The sequence below is a fragment of the Petromyzon marinus genome, chromosome 24 (assembly GCF_048934315.1).
Source record: "Petromyzon marinus isolate PM22_M1 ecotype Great Lakes invasive population chromosome 24, UKy_Petmar_22M1.pri1.0, whole genome shotgun sequence".
NCBI lineage: Eukaryota > Metazoa > Chordata > Hyperoartia > Petromyzontiformes > Petromyzontidae > Petromyzon > Petromyzon marinus.
In genome coordinates, this window is record NC_133690.1 from 17,472,059 (window position 1) to 17,496,380 (window position 24,322).

At 50.3% G+C, this 24,322-nt stretch overlaps 1 protein-coding gene and 1 long non-coding RNA gene across 7 annotated transcripts in view; one reads left to right on the forward strand and one right to left on the reverse strand.

The window, feature by feature from the left end:
* The window catches only part of LOC116945640 (CUGBP Elav-like family member 1), a 285,868-nt gene that overhangs the window by 141,928 nt on the left and 119,618 nt on the right, over window positions 1–24,322 (reverse strand). The window lies entirely within an intron of this gene.
* Window positions 4,749–24,011, forward strand: LOC142928925 (uncharacterized). The gene is made up of 4 exons (XR_012945237.1): window positions 4,749–5,616; window positions 14,138–14,265; window positions 16,697–16,872; window positions 17,563–24,011. It is a non-coding gene; the product is annotated as an uncharacterized LOC142928925 (long non-coding RNA).

The window sequence follows — 24,322 nt, forward strand, 5'->3', positions numbered from 1 at the left end:
CACCCGCGCGTACAGATATCATTGAAAGCAGGGGTTAGGGTCAGGGTTCAGGCGCCCTCGTTTCAAAACATAACAAATAGAAAGCACTCGCAGAGTTTTGCTGCCAAATTTCACACAGGAGCCCTAATTTCCAGCGTATTTTCCGTATTGATTTCCAATCTCTTTAATCATTTTGTGTCACACGTCGCGATTTTATTTATTTTTGTGACAGCGCGCAAATGACGCAAAAAGTAAAATTGACCCCTAGCAAAGAAGTCCAATCCAATCTGACTTCTTGATGCCGGATCCATTCGTTGGTCCAGCGTCCATTGTCAGGACCACTGACAGATAAAACTGTGCCCTGGCAGGTTGACAGGCGTTTACGTTCCGATAAGCTGGGGTCGTCTGAGCTTTTTTTATGTTTTGCCATTGATAAAATTTACCCTGGGAGGAGCGGTGACGCAGTGGTTAGCGCACTTGCGCTATGAAACCGGCCACCTGAATATCATTCCTGTCCACGGCTAACATCAGTGGCGAGTGATAACTGAACCGGCCCTTCCTCCCTCCAGCACCTTCAGCAGCGAGCGGAATGCCGAATTGCGATCTAAAAATCTGCACGTCCAACATGGCGTGGGCGGGGAAGGTGGGGTGGGGGGGAGTGGGAGGCCTTCATCCATCAGTGGAATGACATGGGGCTGTGAATTATGGATAATTATGAATAGTTGATAAATTTTAAACATTTGCCGCAGTCGTCTGCGCTACAGTTGAAGTGCGGTCGGCGAACGGCCACCCGAAGCAGCCACTTGCATCAGAGCCGCGAGGCCGGTGTCGTCCCCCGCGCGCGAGAGAGCGAGCGGCCACCAGCGTGACGCTCCGCTAATGCACGCGCAAGAAAAGTGCGGACGCCCCTTTTTTTAAAAGTTTAACTTTTTACTCATTTTTTTACTTCTTTCGTTGCAATTTTTTCATTTCTTTTACACGGCTTCTTTAAAGAGAAAATGGCAGTACAAAAGCAATGTTTGTCTTTGTGATATTTGCACTAAGGCTGATTTATTTTGGACCCTCATGATAGGCAGGTGCACATGTGTAAAAGAACGGCTTCCTTGGACCGTTTTTTGGAATAATTTTATCCAATTTTGTAACTTTTTTCTCTCTTTTTTCCTCTATTTTATTTTTTATTGCAAACTTCCACTCGTAACCTGCTCAGCCACACCTCCCAAGACGCACGGGTGGGTGGCATTCAATTTTAACGAGCTCGCTCAAAAAAACCATTTCGCTTTTTTTTCTCCGGCTCTTTTCCTCCTGTCGCTCTCTCTCGCTTCACCACCCGGGGGGCCACCCCCCCTCTCCTCCCCACCACCCCCCTCCCCCCGACAACACCGTCGTCTCTCCGACACCACGACTTCGCCCGCCCGACGATCGCAAAACGTCGATTGTATCGTTACTTACTGGCGTCGAGTTGGTTGGCGCCGTTCGTCTTCAACGCGCGCGGTAAAGAGAGGGGGCAGGATGGGGGTCGCGGGGTGGTTGCATGGACCCAGGAGGCCACGCGCGCCCACCGTCTGTACCCAATTACGGGTGGCCTCTGGGTGTGGAACGAGCCCCCCGGACCAAAAGAAAATCTTTCAGCTCGCCGTTACGATATCTCTGCCACACACGCTCAACCTCTGCTCGCTCGCAACCCACCCACGCATCCATCCCAACGACCACCGCCACCGCCGCCACCGCCACGTATTTTTGCGACTGCTGTGGTCTCTTTTTTTCGGCAGCTGCGGAGTTTTTTTTGTCAGTTACAATTCGGGCGACAGTTTTTTTTTGTTCGTTGGCTCGTTTTGTTTCATCTCTCACAAACGAGACCCCACCGCGTCGTCGTGGGTGGATGGCGGCTGTGGCTTTTCTCGCCGTCTGTTTTTGTCCGTGCCGTCTCGACCTCCTCGCGAAGGAGACCACTGGCCTCGCCGCTACAACACGAACACCGCCGCCAGGTTTGCGCTCCGCTAGCTCGGCTGAGTGTTCGCTCGGCTACTTGTTTATTTATTATAATTACGATCTTTGCTCAGGAGCCAAACGTTGCTCGAGCGTGAAAGAGCACGACGGCCTCGCTCTAAACGACAATGAACTTGCATTCTCTATTCGCCCTACATTACAAATAGAAGCCATTAGAGTCAGTGCTGTTAGCGAGTGCCTGTTTATACTAATGCCAGCCAATGAACCTAAACGTTAAAACCCATATCACCATTTGACCCCCTGACCCTCGCATATAATTTGGATCTTGACCCCGACACTGAGTTTAAACACCCTTACTTTGTCTGACCCTGCTATTTACCATCGGATCACTCTGACCTTTTCAATGATGAAAATTCCACATTCACTCATGAACGGAATGTACCAAACATTCCCAAGCCGCACCTATTGAGAAAGGGGTTTTGACACTTCGAAGCATAATGAGTTCTATTTATTTATTAAAATAACATCGATCGATTGCACTGATAGGGCCCCATTGTGTAGAGACAGTGCTCTCACTAATAACATCTGGCAAACCGGCAGTATTTATTTAACAAACTTGACTCTGCTGATGAAACCCAGAAAGTCAAAGCCTCTCCAGTGTTTGCATGCTTAAACAAATGCTGCCAGTTAACACAAGCCTGGAAGACCAATAGGGAAAAAAAAACAGTGAGGGAAAAAAGTATTTGATCCCCTGCTGATTTTGTACGTTTGCCCACTGACAAAGAAAGGATCAGTCTATAATTTAATGGTAGACTTATTTGAACAGTGAGAGACAGAATAACAACAAAAAATCCAGAAAAACGCATGTCAAAAATGTTATAAATTGATTTGCATTTTAATGAGGGAAATAAGTATTTGACCCCCTCTCAATCAGAAAGATGTCTGGCTCCCAGGTGTCTTTTATACAGGTAACGAGCTGAGATTAGGAGCACATTCTGAAAGGGAGTGCTCCTAATCTCAGTTTGTTACCTGTATAAAAGACACCTGTCCACAGAAGCAATCAATCAATCAGATTCCAAACTCTCCACCATGCCCAAGACCAAAGAGCTCTCCAAGGATGTCAGGGACAAGATTGTAGACCTACTCAAGGCTGGAATGGGCTACAAGACCATTGCCAAGCAGCTTGGTGAGAAGGTGACAACAGTTGGTGTGATTATTCGCAAATGGAAGAAACACAATGAACTGTCAATCTCCCTCGGCCTGGGGCTCCATGCAAGATCTCACCTCGTGGAGTTGCAATGATCATGAGAACGGTGAGGAATCAGCCCAGAACTACAGGGGAGGATCTTGTCAATGATCTCAAGTCAGCTGGGACCATAGTCACCAAAAAAACAATTGGTAACACTACGCCTTGAAGGACTGAAATCCTGCAGCACTCGCAGGGTCCCCCTTCTCAAGAAAGCACATATACATGCCCGTCTGAAGTTTGCCAATGAACATCTGAATGATTCAGAAGACAACTGGGTGAAAGTGTTATGGTCAGATGACACCAAAATGGAGCTCTTTAGCATCAACTCAACTCGCCGTGTTTGGAGGAGGAGGAATGCTGCCTATGACCCCAAGAACACCACCCCCACCGTCAAACATGGAGGTGGAAACATTATGCTTTGGGGGTGTTTTTCTGCTAAGGGGACATTACAACTTCACTGCATCAAAGGGACGATGGACGGGGCCATGTACCGTCAAATCTTGGGTGAGAACCTCCTTCCCTCAGCCAGGGCATTGAAAATGGGTCGTGGATGGGTATTCCAGCATGACAATGACCCAAAACACACGGCCAAGGCAACAAAGGAGTGGCTCAAGAAGAAGCACATTAAGGTCCTGGAGTGGCCTAGCCAGTCTCCAGACCTTAATCCCATAGAAAATCTGTGGAGGGAGCTGAAGGTTCGAGTTGCCAAACGTCAGCCTCGAAACCTTAATGACTTGGAGAAGATCTGCAAAGAGGAGTGGGACAAAATCCCTCCTGAGATGTGTGCAAACCTGGTGGCCAACTACAAGAAACATCTGACCTCTGTGATTGCCAACAAGGGTTTTGCCACCAAGTACTAAGTGATGTTTTACAGAGGGGTCAAATACTTATTTCCCTCATTAAAATGCAAATCAATTCATAACATTTTTGACATGCGTTTTTCTGGATTTTGTTGTTGTTTTTCTGTCTCCCACTGTTCAAATAAACTTACCATTAAAATTATAGACTGATCATTTCTTTATCAGTGGGCAAACGTACAAAATCAGCAGGGGATCAAATACTTTTTTCACTCACTGTATATATTATATATATTCTTCAATAATGATTTCATATTCTCCCCACAATTTTATTATGATTGCACTGTCGGCTACATTACGTGACGCACAAATTAAGTGCACAACCATATTTAATATGATTGGTTTTTGTGTGTGCAGTCATTGATGACCGGACTGAGACTATCTGCTCTCCACACTCGAGGACCCGGCTTAATCACAACTCAATCTACGTGAGTATATGGGTTTCTACGTGAATCCATCGGTATGTATGTGAGTCTATGGGTCTCTGTGTGAGTCTATGGGGCTCTGTGTGAGTCTATGCGTCTCTGTGTGAGCCTATGTGTCTCTGTGTGAGTATATGGGTCTCTACGTGAGTCTATGGTGGCCGAGGCTGAGACCATCAACTCTCCACATTCGAGCATCCGTTTGAACCACACGCAGCTGCCTGGATTCGAATCCATGCTCTCAGCTGTGCCAGCTCAGCGCTCTGACCATCGGAGCCTCCTGGCCACCTCAAATATCGTTTGTTTCACGTGGCGATGTGTATATATATTTACAGATGCGTTTACTTGTTTAATCGCCCTGCGTAAAGGACACGTTCAATCCAATATTATCTTAACAACTCCCTGCACGCAAGCGGAAACAATCGTTGAGTTCGTTAAATCCGCCCGCGTCTGTCCACCCAGCAGGACAGGAGGCAGGAGGGTCTCGCCACAGCTGGCCGATTGCCGGTCGGTCGCGTGCGGTGGGGCAAAGCGTGAGTACCCCCCGCCTCCTCCGAGACGTCGGGCCCGGCGCGTGAGAGCGGGGCCCAAATAGCTACGAGGGGGCTCTCTGCAGAGCTCCGTCTCAGTGGAGGAGGCCCTTCCACCGGCAGTGGCGCGAGCGAGACGTTGTCGGGGCTGCTACACCTTCACCGTTATTACTTCCGGGGTGTCGGTGGCGCGCGCGCTCCGACGGCTAATTGGGCGCGCGCCACCACTCCGGCAGCGACGCGCATCGTGCGACCCGCGGGCAGACCGCCACCTTGCCTCCCCCCCATTGTTCTCTCCCAGGTGTTGCTCTTTAGTCGGTGATTGCTCATTGCGTCGTCTGCGCGGAGCTCCCGGTAATTGCGCCGCTCGAGGGCTCCTAGCACACGAGCCCTCGACGTTGGCGAATTGCCGGGTCGCTGATATCTAAACGTGAATGGAAACTGCAGGGCATTTGTGAGCTCCCGACCCACCACCACCCCCCACCTCATTTCCCTCCCTCGCAGACCACACAGCACCCCTCTTCCTCCCCCGCCCCCCGGTCCCCCCACGTTGCCTCTCATCGAGCCGGACGCTGGAAGAGTCGAGGCAGAGGATCGGGCAGCCCGTGGCAAGCGGCGCGCGCGGCGTCGAGGTGCGAGCCGCGTGGACGATGGCGCCGTGTGAACTTGAATCGGTGTTGAACTCTTGACCACGTGCTCGCCGGTCCAGTGCGAGTGCCCTCAATCTCCGCTCGCGATCATATGATCTGCCGTGAGACGTGTGGTTTCTGTTCAACGTTGCCCATTGTTTTTTTTTATTTTTGAATGATGACGACGATGATAATGTTGATGGATTTAAACTCAAAACCTAATTTCTTTGAGTAATTTTGATACGGAATTTTGGAACACATCTGGGGGTGGTGATGCATTGGTCAGCGCACTGCGCTATGAAGGTGGCGATAGTGAGCCCTGCGTAAGCCTCAAGCCAGGGGTAGAGGCACACACTGTTGTGGTCCAACTCTGTGCAGACGAGGTGGCCAGAAGATGGCAGTACAGCAAGTTGATGCTTGCATACTTTGTGTAGAGCTATGAACACATCGCTTTTGCGTGATTGAGTGTTCTTTTTTTCCCGCGCACAAAGCCAATTATTCCAATCTAGCGGGACCCTCCTGAAAAAAATTAAGTCTCGAGACTCAGTGAGACTTTGCCGGACAAAGAACACCATTATTACTCTCTGCTGTACTTCAGTTTTCACGTTAGGTTAGTAACACTTAGTCTGTGATGCCCTGCAGTTTCCTGGGTGACAAGTAGCGGGCTAGGTTTTGTCCAATCCTGGCCCAGTTGGCTCAGCAAAGTACAAAAATAATGAATTATTCACGTGGCGGAGCAATGGCCTAGCGGTTAACGGCGGCCACGTGAACCAATCCACAGTACTCGACACGCACTCCGCTACAAACCCGGCGGTCGTGAGGTCGATTCCGGGCTCGGCTCGCGGCAGCGGCGAGCGATGTCCGCGAATCGGTCCTGGGTCAACTTTCGAGTTTCACCAACACGCTCTTGACCAGCGTGGTGATGTATGGTCAAACAACTATCGGCGACCGCCACGCCGAGGGAAGGCCTTCATCCAGGAGTCGCTGGCTCCATGACTGTAAATTATAATAATGATTAGGTTTTCTTTCATTCAAAACAATTGATAGAGGATGAGTTTCAGCGCGACACGAGCGGCTACAAATGTTGGGTGACGTGACGAGTTCTCTTCGCTCCATACAAGCCGGAGGGGACACAAAAACAAAAATCAGCGGAGCCTTGCGAAAGAAATCAGGAATCCACCACGGGCGACGTGGGTACGGGCCTCCTGCAGTGACATGCCTGTGCTTAACGCACTTTGCGAGTTAATGTTAAATAATTGAAGGCATAAACATTAAACTTAGAATTTATATTTTAAAAAACCTTTACGCCGCATGGATTGGCACAGAAAAAAATTACACCATCTTTCTTTATTAGCCGTCGTGTTTAGATATTTAAATCGCAATTCCAGTGGAAGTGTGAAAGTAACTCGTATGTGTGTATCTCCCCCACTCTGCACCTTCTCCCTCCCATGAAGGAGTTAAAATAATTTGAAATTTCAGCATCGAGTCCTGAGCCAAAACTTCCAGATCCTTTAGCGTTTTTTTTTATTTAGCGTCAGAGAAGAGAAAAAAAATAACAACAATCCGCGCGTGTTATCGCTGCAGTCTGCGCGATGTTACTCATTGTACGAAATTGCTGAAGCGGAAACGATTCCATTTCTAAACCAAGACGTTTACAGTCGGTCTAATCACAATCATGATTATTTTCATTACACTCGTTCGTTTTTGTTATAATCCACGATTCTCGCAGCCTGCGCGTGTTGTTGCTTTTTTTGTGTGTTCGCTCCGAGCTGAGCGTAACGGGAGAGCGTTTAAGCTCCGCTCCGTGCGGCGGCTTCTGTTGCCTCCCGCCTTTGTCTCTCCGTCTTCTGCTGCCAGCCGTAGTTAACCTCTGATTGTGCCCGGGCTCACACCGGACCCCTCACAGAGACTTTTCCAGTAACGGGGCCTGATGCCTCTGGGATGCAGGGACTCTAGAAGCTTAACCCTTCGCTTGGCCCGCTAAATTGCACCGTCTGACTAAAAGGGGAAACTCTGCGGTTCTTCAGCCTCCCAGCAGATCTGTCCATTCATTCGTTTGTTCGATCGTTTATTCTTTTCATGAAGTGGAGAGAGAGAGAGAGCGGTCAGGAGGTACCGGTGAAGGAAACGATCGTGCAGCAGTGAGGGGTGGTGCTGGCGAGGGGAGCCCTTAATTTAGCAGTGGATAAGACCACGCCTGTCGATGTCGACGACGATGATGATAATTTGCACCTTTTTGCCAACAAGAGGAGTCACTCAAAAGTGGCAGCAATTTCACCGCACCGCACCATTCATTTCCACCGAGCCACACGCATCGCGCGCGTTGAGCACGACGCGAGCACGTTCCCCGGGTGAGTGCGGGTAGCGGGATCCACACCGACACGCGAGGCGAGTCGCGCTGCGTTTAATAAACGAGCGGCGACCGAAATGTCGTGAGATTTGGCCACCAAAAAGGAGAGAGAGAAAGAGAAAAAATATCCCCAAAACCGTGTGAAGTCAGAATCGCGCAGTGTGCCTCTTTGAATTAGCCCGGCGGATCTCGCGCGGCAGATGCTTGCACGGGTCACGCATTCTTGTTGTTGTTGGGTTAGGAAACTAAGAACTGAGCGCCCGTTTGCACGCATAAATATTGACGTGCCACCGTGAATCACCACGTGCGCCGGCCGGCAGAGGAACGTCGTGGCGAGCTCCAGGCCGCTTTGGCCGCAGCTCCTTCGAACCTGACAAGAGACGAGAGTTGCGGCCGGCTAGGGCGGACGTGGGGGGCGTCACACAGGGCACGCTTAATGAGCCCCCCCCCCCTCTTTTTGATCTGGGGTTAAGCCCCGTGTCTGTCTCCCTCCCGCTCGTCCCAGCCACCCCGCCCCCCGCATGCATCACCCCCGCGCTCCGCTTCCGCTCCTCTCGCACCGCCACGGCCTCCGCCTCCCCAAGCGCCGCTGGCTCCGAGCACGCCGCCTGCGGTGTGGAGTAGCTGCTGCTGCTGCTGCTGCCATCAGGCCCACTAAGGCTGAGCCAGGAGTAAGGGTGGGGGGCGGGGGGCTGTGTTTGATTACAACTCTACAAAGAACCGCGCCGTGTCACATCCCCTTTTATTCTAGGTGGTGGGTTAAATAAATAAAAATATATATTTAAGCTGCAGAGATGCCACGGCGCTGCCGTGCAGCTTCCGCGGAAACAGCGGGAGATGCCGATGAGGAATGTGATGTGCGCGCAGTCCGTGGGAGATTGAGGGATTGGGGAGGGGGGGGGCATGAACTGCGTTTAAACTTTCGCTTCCTTCCGTGTCACCGACCTCGGCCATGGATTGATATTTGTTCTATTTGTCACGCATCTGCGAGTCTGTTTGCGCAACGTCTTGGTCGATTAATCGATTTGTCCGCGCGTGCAATCGATCGTCTATTTAACTACCCGACGGCGTACGCGCTTGTGCGGACGTGACGTTTGTTGCACGTTCGGAATATCGCGATAATGGGGCAACTGACTACAATCCCCGCAGACGCAACGGTCATTGAGTTGTCACGATTAATGGTCGCAAAGTGGTTCAAGGATGGATCGATCGACCGACCGTGTCGTCTTCAATTTTTTCCGTCTCGTTCGGATTGTTTCTTACGTTTGTGCCGTCTTGGGGTGGTTGCTTTTATCTCGCATCACTCACCCCGAGTAAAAAAAAAGTGGAAAATGCGCGAAACTTCCATTAGCTCTAAAACGATGGCTGCGAACAGAACGTAAAGCCACGGGATTTGATGCCATTCATCGCAAGCATAAGGATCGATTACAATCGACGAATCAAGGAATCGGCAAAGGAGTTCCAGCCCGGGTGAGTTTCGACCTTCCTCTTGATTCCGTCTTCCGCACCACAGCGCCCTGTCACACGCCAGGGGGTCACTGGGTTCAGGCACTGCCTCGACTCCCCTTCTGTGACTCCTTTTAAGGGCACCACGGTGGCTAGGAGATGTTAACTACCTCGCCTCGTGTACGGGAGGCCGTGGGTTCGATCCCCACCCTGACGCCTGCTGCTGCATATTTGGAGTTTGCGTGTCTCTCTTCCCGTGGTCGCGTCGATTTTTATCCGGGTCCTTCAGTTTTTCCCGCCACATTTGGAATCAACGTCACGCGCTTAGAGGATTTGGCTGCTGCTATAAACTCCCACGTGTTTCGCCACCTCGTCGATTCATCATTCGTGGCCAGGTCGCTTATGAAAAAGAGCTCTATAGCTCAGTGAGCCTTACTGGTAAAACAAAAACACTAGTTGTTTAGTTTAGTCTCTAACCCATCCTTTCCCGAACTTTTCATGATTCTCCACCAATCCCATTGATTGCCCCCCCCCCCCCACGACTGTCTCTCAAACACCGAGCCCTCAATTTCCATTTTATTTTTCCCCGACGAGGCAATCCGACGTTGAGTGGTTCCCTACCTTCACAAGCGATTGGGGATTGCTCCCTACGTCGACTCTCCCTTGCGATAGCCCCTCACCGCTGAGAGTCGAGCAGGCCACTGGAACTCACGTGGAAGAGCCCCTTAGACCCGCCGGGTGCGGTGATGTCTACGTATTTGTTTATCTTCTAATAGGGGTTTGATCTCTCGGAATCCCTTATACAGGGTGCTTCAAAAAAAAAGTTAACACTTCCGAGAATGTGGAAAAAAAATGCCACGAGAGATGTTACCACCCGGGGCTCTGAAGACTACCTGGGGAAGATTCCAGGCAATGTCGTTGACGACGATGGCGAACAAGTACAGACTCTATGACTTTTTGAAGCTATTAACGTTCATTCGTTATCATGTTACAGGGTATTATCCGTTCTTTATCCATTAAAAACGATAGTCCCATATAAGTGTTAACATCTCTGTAAGCCCCCTGTGCATACATATCGTTGCACAGCAAACGCCTTTTGATGTCTGGCTGATTGCCGAGTGGCACAGTTTCCCGTGACGATACATTTCATGATTCATACTAAAAATAGTTTTTGGCTTAGATCGCGTAAGTCTAAACGTGTCGTAACCCTCCACCACCCGACACAGCCAGGAAGGTTTGTCACGTATTGTGTACGTTTTGTTTACGTTACAAACCTTACTGGTTTTGTCGGGTGGTGGAGGGTTACGACACATTTATACTTACGCGATATAACCCAAAAATCTTTATTATTAATAATATCGTTCGCGGAAGCCTACGGGTTAAATATTTCACGATGCTGCCGATGATGATCACGGAGACCCATCTTGTGTATGGCTGGATAATGAGGAACTTACAAGTCTCTGGCCAGGATTAGTTTATCTCCAGGCAATGGTTCGAGTTGACGCGCGGCGTGGAACGCTCCAGCGCCGTGGGTCACAGCGGTTCACGTTGTTGGTCCACGGTCTGGGTCACCGCTTGCCGCACTCGCCACGGAATACCTACCCCGAGACGTGCAGCCTCCGATTCAATTGTGCCCCATCGATTCCCCCCGCCCCCAATGATGATTACGATGACGGCAATGACGGATCTGAACTCGCAGAAACCGGAGATCACTGCCAATTCTGCGATCGAAGTGGCATATGACGATTGGAGAGCGCGCAGGCGGTGAAACTGCACCGCAGGGCGCGCAGCCTGGGGCCAGGGGGATTCATTTGGCACAGGGAGTTGGGGGGGGGGAGTCTGCGAGGGTCGGGCACTTCAAAATTGATTTCCACCAGAGCCCATGCCAACCGCGCCGATGATAGCCACCGCTCCGATCTCTCCAACACAGCGGGGAAGGTGGCGTTATGCAGCATCTAAAGTTCTAAGGGTCTAACACCGCTGGCATTGCTACCGCCCGCTCGGACCACACCACTACACTCGGCAAACACCGCATTACCGCCACAGCCGCGCTCGCTGTTTGCTTTGTGTGCGAGCGTGTGATGAAGGGCTCTCTCTCTATATATATAAATATTACACCCCCCCCATCCCCTCCTCCATCTCCGCTGTCAAAGCGAGCCCCAAAGCGAACTCCCCCGTCCGCCCGCGCCTCACAGTCCATGCGAGGCGCCTGCAGTCGAGGTGCTGATGAAGGAGAGGATGAGAGAGGCGGGCGAGAGGGGAAGAGAGAAAGAGAGAGCGCGAACGAGCGAGCGAGCGAGATAAGTGAGACGGCCATCCCCGGACTGCCATTACTAGTGGCCGCTTCTGCACTTAAAACAACGGCGTGATTGTGCGTGACGTCATGCACACTCTCTCCGATGCATTTTTTTGCGTGCCAGAATTGGCCTAAAAGCTTCTCTTATGGTTTCATTATATATATTTGTATATTGTGACAGGTTAAACAGTACGAACATTGCACGCAGTAAATAGACGCTGCTCTACGTGTGTGTGTGTGTGAGGGAGTGTACATGTATGTGTGTGAGGGAGTGTACATGTATGTGTGTGAGGGAGTGTACATGTATGTGTGTGAGGGAGTGTACATGTATGTGTGTGAGGGAGTGTACATGTATGTGTGTGAGGGAGTGTACATGTATGTGTGTGAGGGAGTGTACATGTATGTGTGTGAGGGAGTGTACATGTATGTGTGTGAGGGAGTGTACATGTGTGTGAGGGAGTGTACATGTGTGTGAGGGAGTGTACATGTATGTGTGTGAGGGAGTGTACATGTATGTGTGTGAGGGAGTGTACATGTATGTGTGTGAGGGAGTGTACATGTATGTGTATGAGGGAGTGTACATGTATGTGTGTGAGGGAGTGTACATGTATGTGTGTGAGGGAGTGTACATGTATGTGTGTGAGGGAGTGTACATGTATGTGTGTGAGGGAGTGTACATGTATGTGTGTGAGGGAGTGTACATGTATGTGTGTGAGGGAGTGTACATGTATGTGTGTGAGGGAGTGTACATGTATGTGTGTGTGTGAGGGAGTGTACATGTATGTGTGTGAGGGAGTGTACATGTATGTGTGTGTGTGTGAGGGAGTGTACATGTATGTGTGTGAGGGAGTGTACATGTATGTGTGTGAGGGAGTGTACATGTGTGTGAGGGAGTGTACATGTGTGTGAGGGAGTGTACATGTATGTGTGTGAGGGAGTGTACATGTATGTGTGTGAGGGAGTGTACATGTATGTGTGTGAGGGAGTGTACATGTATGTGTATGAGGGAGTGTACATGTATGTGTGTGAGGGAGTGTACATGTATGTGTGTGAGGGAGTGTACATGTATGTGTGTGAGGGAGTGTACATGTATGTGTGTGAGGGAGTGTACATGTATGTGTGTGAGGGAGTGTACATGTATGTGTGTGAGGGAGTGTACATGTATGTGTGTGAGGGAGTGTACATGTATGTGTGTGAGGGAGTGTACATGTATGTGTGTGAGGGAGTGTACATGTATGTGTGTGAGGGAGTGTACATGTATGTGTGTGAGGGAGTGTACATGTATGTGTGTGTGTGTGATGTAGTGCTCTGCGCTATGAACCCGGCGACCCGGGTTCAATTCCCGCGCACGGCCAACACCAGTGACGATTATCTGAACCGGTCCTGGGCCTCCGCTAAGTCGACTCAGCCAAAAATGAGTATCTGGTGCGGAATAGTAAACATCGCCACTAGGGAGACAAAGGCGGCCGGGCGTGGTGTTGGCCACCCACCTCTTCGTGTGCCGTGCCGGCCTTCATAGGTGCTCGCTAACAGCACTTGCCCCTACAGTATGTTAAGGCTATAAGGGGGATATTTGTCTTTGTGTAGTGTACATAGAACGTGAGTATCGGTGGTGGTGCAGCGGTTAGCGCACTGCGCTACGAATCCTGCGACCTGACTTCGTTCGCAACTCACTGTGGCCACACCGTCTGTGAAGGGTATCTGGAGCCAGAGCCCCCCCCTAGGGGGCCCCGCGCTTGAGAAGGGGTGGGGGGCGGGACGCTTCCACGTCACTGTGTCAGATGTGATCCTTTCGGTGTCGTTTGAAGGCGTCGTGAGGGTCGCACACGGTGGCGTTGTCCAGAGGCCCCGCACCCTCACCCCCCACCCTGGACGGCTCTGTCTGGACCTGTTCTGGGTCTCACGTAGCTCGACTCGGCCTTAAATGAGCCCCCGGTGCGATGTGTCAACATCAGCGTAGGGGAGGCAAAGGCGGTCGGGCGTGGCGATAGCCACAACACCCACCTCGTGCGCCGTGCCGGCCTTCGTAGGTGCTCGCTTGAGAGCACTTGCCACAACATCCCGTCGAACCTATACGGGGGATCTTTGCCTCTGTATTTGTTGGGCGAGTGTACATGTGTGCGCGAATGTACACATGATGTATATGTATAAATTACACATGCCAGCCAGGTTTTCCTTCAGCAGTGTCAGGCTTAAGTGTTGCCAAATAACGTCGTTGCATTATTAATCGCGTTCTGTGCGATTCACATTAATTTTCTTTGACGTGCCAAGCGACAGCTCCCAACGAAGCAGCCTCGCTGATGTACGTGCGTGCCTGTGCCGCGTGTTTGCCTACTCGCCATGCTGGTTGTGGACGTGCATTATTTTGTCGTTTCTGTTGCTCCCGTACTGAATGTCAAGTGCACGGTCTCAATGTGATTTTGTGTGACCAGGTGTGAGCTCAAGAGACCAGGACGAGTCCCGTTATTTGCCGCGGTGACCCGAGGCATCGGTCTGCCAGCAGGAGGCGATGGTGGCTCTGTATCCAGGACTCTACATCGCTCCCACTCGTTGTCTGATGGTAGGGGCGGTGAAGGTGGTGGGGGTGGTGGTGGGGGCGGTGGGGGTGGAGGGGTCGTGAGGGTGGAGTGGGTGGTGGGGGGCAGCCCTGTCCGGTGGGGCGTGATTAACCGCAAACGTCGCTCCTCGGTGTAGACGGCGCGACTGGCGAGCTGATGAGCCGACAAAGGCGACAGAAGATAAAGCCCAGAGAGCTGCGCAAGGGAAAGCCGCTCGCTGGAGATAAAATACAACGGGTGAAATAGAGTGGATGTCATCTCCAAGCGCGCTTGTCTCTCTCTCTGTGTGTGTATCGCTGTTCCGTTTGGGCATCGCCATCGCGAGACATGTCGTCGTGTAAATGTTTTATTTTCACCCCTCCTCGATTTCCATCTCCGAGTAGAGTTCGCACGGACGGCCAGAGAGTCATTTTGCGTGCGTGCGCGTGTGCTGCGTGCGTGCCTGTGTCTACTATTGATGTTTAAATGGTGTCGAGTTATGGAGGTGGACAAACGTGAAGCGTGCAGTGTATACCGAACCGCGATTCTCAACACGGGACAGTTTTTTTAAAAATTATTATTATTGTATTCCACCCCCCCCCACCCCCGTCCTTATTTGTATCCGCCTCTCTGACTTAGAATCCACTAATGTTCAAATTGTTATGCTGCACTGTATTTGCTCCCCGCCTCCGTCAACCCGCACTGACCAGCGCGGTGAAGTATGGTCACATGGCCCCCGATGGAAAGCCGCACGGCGTGGGGAGGCAGTCATCCAGCAGTGGATTGACAAAATATGGGGATCGACTGCACATTCTTACACGGCGTAGAAAAACGTAAACAATATTTTAACCAAACTAAATCTATGTTTTACTTACCAGGTAAAGCCCACTGAGATTCAAAGCTCTTTTTCAGAAGCGACCTGGTCCCACATGATAGCTCAACGAAGTGGCTAATTCACCATTGGAACCTCCTTTGCCAGTAGCAAAATATGATAATTGGTGTTTTACCCTTTTATCTGGTAACAAAACTGACACCTTTTTTTACAAGGAGTCATGTTTGCATTGACTACAATACCTGCGGTCGGAATGCAAACAAAAAACACAACTCTGATAATGTATTGGCACTGTCCTTGAAATTGATTGGTCCACACCCGAGACAGCTGTCCTTAGAGCCAAGTGGCTAATTATTGTCATGTGGAAACGTATAGCAGCCGATCAATCTACTCTCGTGTTTCTGAATGTGGTGGGAAAACCAGAGGAGGCGGATATAAATCCACGCGACCACGGGGAGAGACACGCACACTCCAAATATACAGCAGAAGGCGTCAGGGTCAGGATCGAACCCACGAGCTCCTGCATACCAGGCGAGGTAGTCAACATCTCATCACCGGGTGCCTTAAATAGAACCCCAACCTGGAAGACTGTGAGCACGTAAAAAAACATGCAATACATGTTGGATCTACATAGCATTTCAATGTAGCTACATCTCAGCATCCATAGTGTCATGTTCACCCTATCGCTGTGCGTGTGTTACACATGGCAATGTAAATATATTCATTTTAAAGATATAGCTCCTTTCATCCAAATCGCATCTCATGTCGCTGTAGAAATTGTAACTCGCGCAGATTTCACACAGAGGCCCCCCTGGAGACCAAAGGCAGCTAGACAAAGCTCCGATAATTTCCCAAGGTCTGGGGTCCTATGTTGGGATGTTCGGCCAACTCAATCGATGAGTGTTTACACGCGTAGCCATGCACCGATTGAAATAGATTTCCTTACGCTCACGTTATCCGCAGTGAACAGTGCACGCGTGGATCGCTCGAAACGTCGCGCGTCTTAATGGGGAACACACATCTGCACAAAGCGTAATACAAATCACGAACAATACAAACGAGATCACTTTAAGATGTTTTCTTGTTCATGTTTTGTTTGTTGCGGTTGCACCTGATTCAAGAGCCGAATGGCTCACAGGGCTATACCAAATAAATGAACTATGAACTATGGAACTATGGGAAAGAAAAAAAACATGCAGAGAAAAAAACACAAATAGAACCTCGAATTCAACCGCGATTGTGAATTGTGACAATTCGTTGGATGAATGTGGGGAATGTTGTGGGGTGTGGGGTGTGTGTGTTGTACGTTTTTATTTACCAAGAAAAGCCTCGCTGAGTCTCAGGACACCCTAGCCAGGCGGGTACTGCCTTGCAATGTCTGACCAAAATTTAAATTAAACCTTGAATCAAGCCTCGTACACCCTGAATTGTGACAATTAATAGAATGACCGACAGATGAACCTCATGTTCGCCTTTCCGATGTTCTGCCTTCCCTACCGCGCTGTCCCCCCTCCCCCCACAACTACCTGCCCCCCTCCCCCGTGCTCCCCCCACCCCCCCTCATACCCCACCCCCCCAACTTTCTTCTGCCCCTCTCCCCACCTCCCACCCCTGCCGCGCAGTGTCCCTGCGTCCACATCTCGCTCAGAGCGGGCCCGGCTGTCAATGGCCGGGCGCTAACGCGATGTGACTTTCCCATCGCAAGCGTGAATTTGGTCAGCAGACCCTGACGAATCACCCGCTCGCCCGACCACACGCTCGCTCTCTCGCTCGCCCCACTCGCAAACGGAAAGGAAAGGTAAGGGAAGTCAAAGCAGTTACCTTATTCAATTCCTGTTTTTTCTTAAAGTTCGCCTCCCTTCCTGATTTCAGTTTCCCTTCATTTGTATTTTTTTTGTCAGAGAAGGGGACACCAGGATGAGTGTGTGTGTGGGGGGGTGGGGGGAGCACAATATTATTATATTTGTGAGTGCGACTGATGACGCTTCTCCCACCCCCCACCGAAGCATGAAAAATAAAAATATAAAAATCAAACCCGTCCATGCTGTCACCGTGAAACACAACGCTCATCACCCACCATGCGACTCCTCCACCATCATCCACGCACGGTTATGAACGGAACATTCCATTGCACTTCAGAGTCCCTCCGGGGCCTCCTCAATTGACATAAATTCTGTCTCTTAGTCTATTAAATATATATCGTTCCTAATCATTTGTTTCTTCTTCTGTTGCTAATGAAGTAGCCGGAATACGATTCCAGGGGCTCTCTCCAGTGCAGCTGAGATAATCTCGAATGCAAGAGCAGCCATCGTGAATAAAGAATAAGAGCCACGGGAGGGCCTTGCTTGATAATTAATCTCTCGACTAGCCCTCCAGCTGCGTTCCTCGGGGTCGCAACTGCCGCGTGTTATTCGGCGCGGCGTCTGAGACGTTCTCAGCTCCGCGTGCTCGCTGGCGGCGAGCTCATTGCCGCTTTTGCCTTTCCCAGCTGCCGCGAGCGCGTGGCCACGGAACGTCGGGGGCACCGTGCCTGGACAAGGCGCGCGGTAGGGACCCGAACAAACGGGAAAGGGCACCACGACCGGGAAATAACCACCACCCTCGCCGCCACTCTCCCCTGCCACGCAGTAGCCTGACCTGTGAACTCACAGTCACTCGAACGCACCTTAGGGTTCCGCAAAAAGAAGGAAAAGTTGGAATGGGTCAACAAGGGCAATTTTTTTTTGGTTAAATATACCACGCCAAGCATTTTTGATAAAGGGCTTCGTGTTGAATCTTCACGCTACCCTTTTTTTCCAAGGGCTAATGGCTCGGATAGCGGTGGTGGTAGGAGTGTTTTTTTTTCTTTCTTGAGCTATTTAGAAATGCTGACGCGGCAACCCAAAAATGCCTACTCTCCAAACGGACGTGAAAACCCATGGCACTTTGGTGCACTGCAGCGGCAGGTGAACCCGGGGCTGAGTCTTTAATGGGGCACGGCCCACTGTTGAGTGCCCACACACTTCTGAGTGGGCGCTTTCGACTGCCAGCTTATCCACCTTTCAGCCATCCAGCCGGTTATCCAGCCAGTTATTCAGCAGCCAGCTTACCTGACTACTAAACACTCAGCCATTCAGCCTTTTCAGCCACCCACCCAACCAGATAGTCAGTCAGAAAGCCAGCAAGCCAGCCATTTATTCAGCCGGTCAGCCAGCCATATATCCTAGTATACAGCCTTATCTGCCTTATCAGCCAGCCACTCAGCCAGCCAGCCTACCTGCTTACCAGTCACCCAGTCATTTGGTCATGAAGTCATCCCACTAGCCAGCCTACCTGGCTACCAGCCAGCCATTCATCCATCTGGCTCAGCTGTCTTCAAATATGCCCACCGGCTTTCCACGCAGCTAATTGTCTATTAATCTCACCTGCCTACCAGTCTGCCTACCTGTCTACCAGCTGGCCAGCCAAGCAGTCCACATACCTACAAATCAGCCCACTCTATTAGTCAGTCTGTCTATTTGTCTCCTAGCTATCCAGTGAGCCAGTTAGTAAGACTACCAGCCAGTGAGCATGCTTGCCTACCTGCCTAGCAGTCGTCGGGGAAGGGAACGGTCATGCCTCAAAGGCCCCAAAAGGCCAAGGTAAGGAAGAAGAAGACATTCTTTGCATTGGCTCGCGGGCTGATCAAAGGGGGCGCCGCAGTGACGAGATGTTGACTACCTCGCCTGGATATTCTTGGGTCTTTCGGTAAAGTCACGTAGATAGGTTCAAAGAAAAGACCTATCCACTTGATTTTAACGAAAGACTCAAGAATATGAAATCCTGCAGTCACGAAAGCTTTAAGTCAATATGTATATTTGGAGTTTTCTTGTCTCTCTCTCCGTGGTCGCGTGGATTTTTCTCTGGGTCCTCTGGGTTTTCACTCCACATTTAGAAACATGCGTTCAGAGTATTTGACTGCAATACATTTCCACATGATAAGCCACTTCGTTGAGCTATGATTTGTGGCCAGGTCACTTCTGAAAAAGAGCTACATAGCTCGGTGAGCCTTACCTGGTAAATAAAAAAAATATATAGTTTTTTTTGTAATAGTGCAGAGGAGTGAACTTACATCCCAATTAGTGCATCCTTATATCGGAGCACGAAATGCCGCGTGTGACTGCTCAGGAGTTCCATTTCTCTTTTACTCTTTGCGTTTATTTGTGACCAGCTGCCTTTGTAAATCTCCCGCGAGGGATTGGAGAGAGATTCCCGCACACGCGTGCAGTTCTCTCGGACCGACGACCGCGTGCAGCGAGCGGCGGCGCAGCAATTAGCGAACCGCGCCGGTGAAGAACCCGGCGTCCCGAGTTCGATTCCCGGCCACGGCTAACATCGGTGGCGAGCGACGTCTAGGCACCGTTCGCACGCGCTTCTGCACCGACCCCCGTCCCTTGACCAGAGCGGTGAAGTATAGCCAAACGACAAACCCGCGGCTGACACGACACGCGAAAAATCCTCATGGACGGGCAGATCAACAGAGGATTGGAAATATGCATCATTACGTAAATAACCCAACACTGAAATGTGCTTTCGGGTAAACAATAAATCACACGATGATAAGAGTGTTTTGACTCGAGGTGAGTATATTTTGTGCTTTCCCATTGCAACAAAATACATAATATTAATAAAGATAACTCATTGTTTGAATATAGATATTGGGGCAAGTGGCGGGTTAGAGGCTGGCGCTGTGCGTAGGTGACAAGGTGCCAGTGGCCTGCGCTGATGTATCGCCGCACACTGCACCAGGTGCTCGCTGTGAGGCCAAGTTCACCCAAAGGAAGGTTTATTTATCTATTGGCCCACTCAATAGCTTCTATTCGGTGACTCTTTCACACGCCTTTTGGAAAACTGGGCATCAGGAAACACGTTTACAAATGTAATTCTACTCTGGCACCATGGCCCAGAGTGCAGTCTTCAACTCTTATTATTATCATCATTTGTGGCCTCTCTGTCTTTGTGCTATGAAGAAGAGCTGTGGCCTAAAAACGTCGCCTATTATGTGTGCTTCGTTTAAGCTCACACGCAATGCATTGTTGCTGTCGATGGTTTATCGACGACGCTTTTGTGCCGCTGGCAACGCAGCAGCATCAGCAGCGTCATCAAATTCTTTGTTTCATCTCTTGGCCCGTGCCACGGGCCAAGAGATGAAAACTCACAATTCGATTGAGGAACACCAAAATGTGTTTGTGTCTTTATTGGTACCGTCTCATTTGTATTGTTTCGTTATATTTGCACCGTCTCGCTCGGGAGTCGTTGCCATTCAACGCAAGTCTCTGTCTTGTTTGTCTTCTTCGATTGTATCGGTTCTTCTTGTGCTCGTTCTCTCCTCGTGCACACCGGATTCGCTTGCTCCGTGAGCCCAAGTATAACAATAGCATCGCACGTGCACCCGATTTGCATCAGTAAATCATAATACACACACGACATTATTAAGCATGCTATACGACGGCGTCGAGGCCGAGTGAGTATAATAATCTGTTTTAATTGACATTGTTACGCGGGTTCACACGGGCATGTGTGTGCAGGTGTGGGGAGCGGTGGGATAGTGGTGAGCGCGCTGCTCTACGAACCCGGCGACCGGAGTTTGATGCACGCTCACAGCCACCACCAATGACGAATATCTGAACCGGCCCTGGGCCTCCTCTAGGTCAACTCAGTCTCAATCGAGTAACTGGTGCGATGTGTAAATATCGCCACTGGGGAGGCAAAGGCGGTCGGGCGTAGTGCTGGTCACCCACCCCCTCGTGTGCCGTGCCGGTCTTCGCTAATGGCACTTGCCCCAAAAGTATGTCAAGGTTATATGGGGGAGCTTTGTCTCGTGCCATACAAAACGTTTCGCTCCCCTGATATTTTCACGCGAAATTCCTCAATAATTTCTTACTCATTCATTCTCCCGCTTATCGCGTACTTTTTTTCTCTCCCCGAGAACATACTGTTATGTCACGAGCTACATTTATGCCGCCCCGATGCTAATTATCGCGAGCTTGGCCCACGGCTCGGCTTTGCGGGCCAGGCATCCTCGTCGTACATGCAGGGTCAATTAGCGTCCTGATTTTACTTTTAAATCACAAAAACGTCGCCGTGGCAGCTGTAACGAGACGCCGGACGCTCCCTCCCCTCCCCTCCCTCGCCCTACGCAGCGGAGAGGCCGAAATTGGCGATGGATTTTATTTAGTTGATTTTTTTCTACTTTTACGAATCTGAAATTGATGAGAAAGCCCCATCACAGCATACACTTTATCCACGCAGGCTGGAAAAAAAGAACCCCACGAATAGACACAGCAACCGACATGTCCAGAAGCTCTCAGCTTTATCCAGACCACCAGCTCAACTAAACGTGTGGCCCTTTTGTCGTTTAGATTGACCACCAGCTCAAAGGGTTTTAAAAAATGTGGTAAATCGACAGCTGTAGATGGGTTTCGCTGCCATCTGCGCCTGGGAGCCCCACATATAGAGAGGAATTTCATTCTGTTATCGGAATTAATGTTATTAGTCACCTATTGATGGTGATAATGATGGTGATGATGATGGTGATGATGATGGTGATGATGGTGATTGTGATAATGATGGTGATGATGATGGTGATAATGATGGTAATGATGATGGTGATAATGATGATGGTGATAATGATGGTAATGATAATGGTGATAATGATGATGGTGATGATGGTGATAATGATGATGATGTTCGGTATTTGTCACCACTATCACAATATAACAATCATCATTTCCATCACCACTACTACCACCACCATCATCAGCAGCAGCTGTTATTGCTAATTATTAGAAAATATTCCGCATATTTTTCACCACCACCACTACTACTACTGTCATCATCATCTCTAAAGTCAAAGATCCCCCATATAGACTTTTAGCTCGTTGAGGCAAGTGCTACTGGGGAGGTGTGGTCAGTTCCACGCTAAAATGTCTTCGTCTCCCCAGTGTTGATATTTATCCTCCTTACCAGGTACTCGTTTAAGGCCGAGTCGGCATAGGGTAGGCTCGGAACTGGTTTAGATATAATTCTTCACTGATGTCAGCCATGAGCGTGAACCTAACCCAGATAGCCAGTTTCATAGCGCGGTGCGCGCTAACCGCTGCGCCACCACTCCCCACCACCACCACCGTCATCATAATTTCCCAAATCACCGCAACCATCATCATCTCATCGCACTCACATCTCCGCTCACTTCGAGCCGGAGACATGGCCACGCTGAACGACGGAGACCTTCCGCTGGGGAGTGACCGCGGGATTTAATTAAATCCACGGCGATCGGAGCGCCACTCCTCCGCCGATGCCCTCCCCCCGCACCCTTCAGCGGTCTTCGGCGCGCGCATGGCCGATAACCTCCCCGGTTTCAATTCACCCGGCAAACATTGGTGAGGACACCGCGCGGCAGATGCGGGCATCTCTCCTCCCTTCCGCCCGCCCCCCTCACCCCTCCTCCTCCTCCCCCCTCCTCCACCGATGAAAACCGAAGGACAGTCCCGCAGTGCGACTTGTGGTCGCCAATCTCGCGGCGTGGAGCATGCGGCGACTCTGCTGCCCGCTGCGGTTATTTCGCCGGCGGATTTTTCAGATATTCACCACGAGGCTGCTCCAGAAGGCATCTCTGTTTAAAAACTGAACCTATTTAAACGTTTGCATTTTATTTTTGCCAGGCAAGGCCCACTGAACTGTATAACTATTTTTAAAAAAGCGACCTGGCCATCACAAATGATAGCTCAATGAAGTGGCTTATCACGTGGAAATAAATAGTAGCCAAATACTAACGCAAGTTTAAATTAAAATCTACGCGACCACGGGGGGGGGGGGGGGACGTGCAAACTCCAATTATACTGATGTCATGGTCGCGATCAAACCCACGATCCCTTGTATACCAGGTGAGGTAGTTATCATCTCGCCCCTGTAGCGCCGTTTAATAATTTGGTCCTATATGTAAGTTATGAGTGGGTCTCTACGTAAGTCGATAACTCTCCACGTGGACCTCTATCTCAAACCGAGGCCCACAGTGGCGCCACTGACCGCTTTTTAAATCCACCGGTAGCATTTCAGACATTCATCAGGCTCCACGTATATCTGTCTGCTCGCTCACTCACCAACGTCCACACAAACAAACATTTCCGATCAACAACCCTCCAGACGGAATAAGTGGCGCCTATGTAGGGCCACGTCTCAATGCTAGTCTATGAGTGTCTTTGCAAGTCTATGGCTCTCCATGTGAGTCTACATCTCAAATCGTGGGCCACATCGTGACGCCACTATGCGTTGATCATTTGGCGCCGGCCTTTTACGTGGCCCAGCGGCGGCGCGGTTCGCGGCTTGTCGCAGAGATCCGGAAGGCCACCCGGATTCATACTGCGGATGTATTAACCGTAAAAAATACACTCAAAGATGCCAGACGTCACTCGAGAGTAGGCTTTTGTGTGCCGGCGTCGTGGTCCAAATTTGTCACATTTCTAAAAAATATTCACCCGCAAATTACTCAACTGGCTTTACATGGCAATATTGACCCCCAGCAACGGTGAAACTCCCGCAGACTGAGCCTGAGCAACGTAGCTCCTTAATTTGTGATGAGTGCCTTGCCGCGATAATAATGACATTGAATATCACATGCGCTGCATTGTTGTTAGAATTATGATATTGTACGTCAGTAAATTGCATGGGTGTCAGTGAATTGCATGGGTGTCAGTGTATTGCATGGGTGTAAGTGTGTTGCATGGGTGTCAGTGTGTTGCATGGGTGTCAATGTGTTGCATGGGTGTCAATGTGTTGCATGGGTGTCAGTGAATTGCATGGGTGTCAGTGTGTTGCATGGGTGTCAGTGTGTTGCATGGGTGTCAGTGTGTTGCATGGGTGTAAGTGTTTTGCATGGGTGTCAGTGTGTTGCATGGGTGTCAATGTGTTGCATGGGTGTCAGTGTGTTGCATGGGTATCAGTAAATTGCATGGGTGTCAGTGTGTTGCATGGGTGTCAGTGTGTTGCATGGGTGTCAGTGAATTGCATGGGTGTCAGTGTGTTGCATGGGTGTCAGTGTGTTGCATGGGTGTCAATGTGTTGCATGGGTGTCAATGTGTTGCATGGATGTCAGTGTGTTGCATGGGTGTCAATGTGTTGCATGGGTGTCAGTGTGTTGCATGGGTGTCAGTGTGTTGCATGGGTGTCAGTGTATTGCATGGGTGTCAATGTGTTGCATGGGTGTCAGTGTGTTGCATGGGTGTCAATGT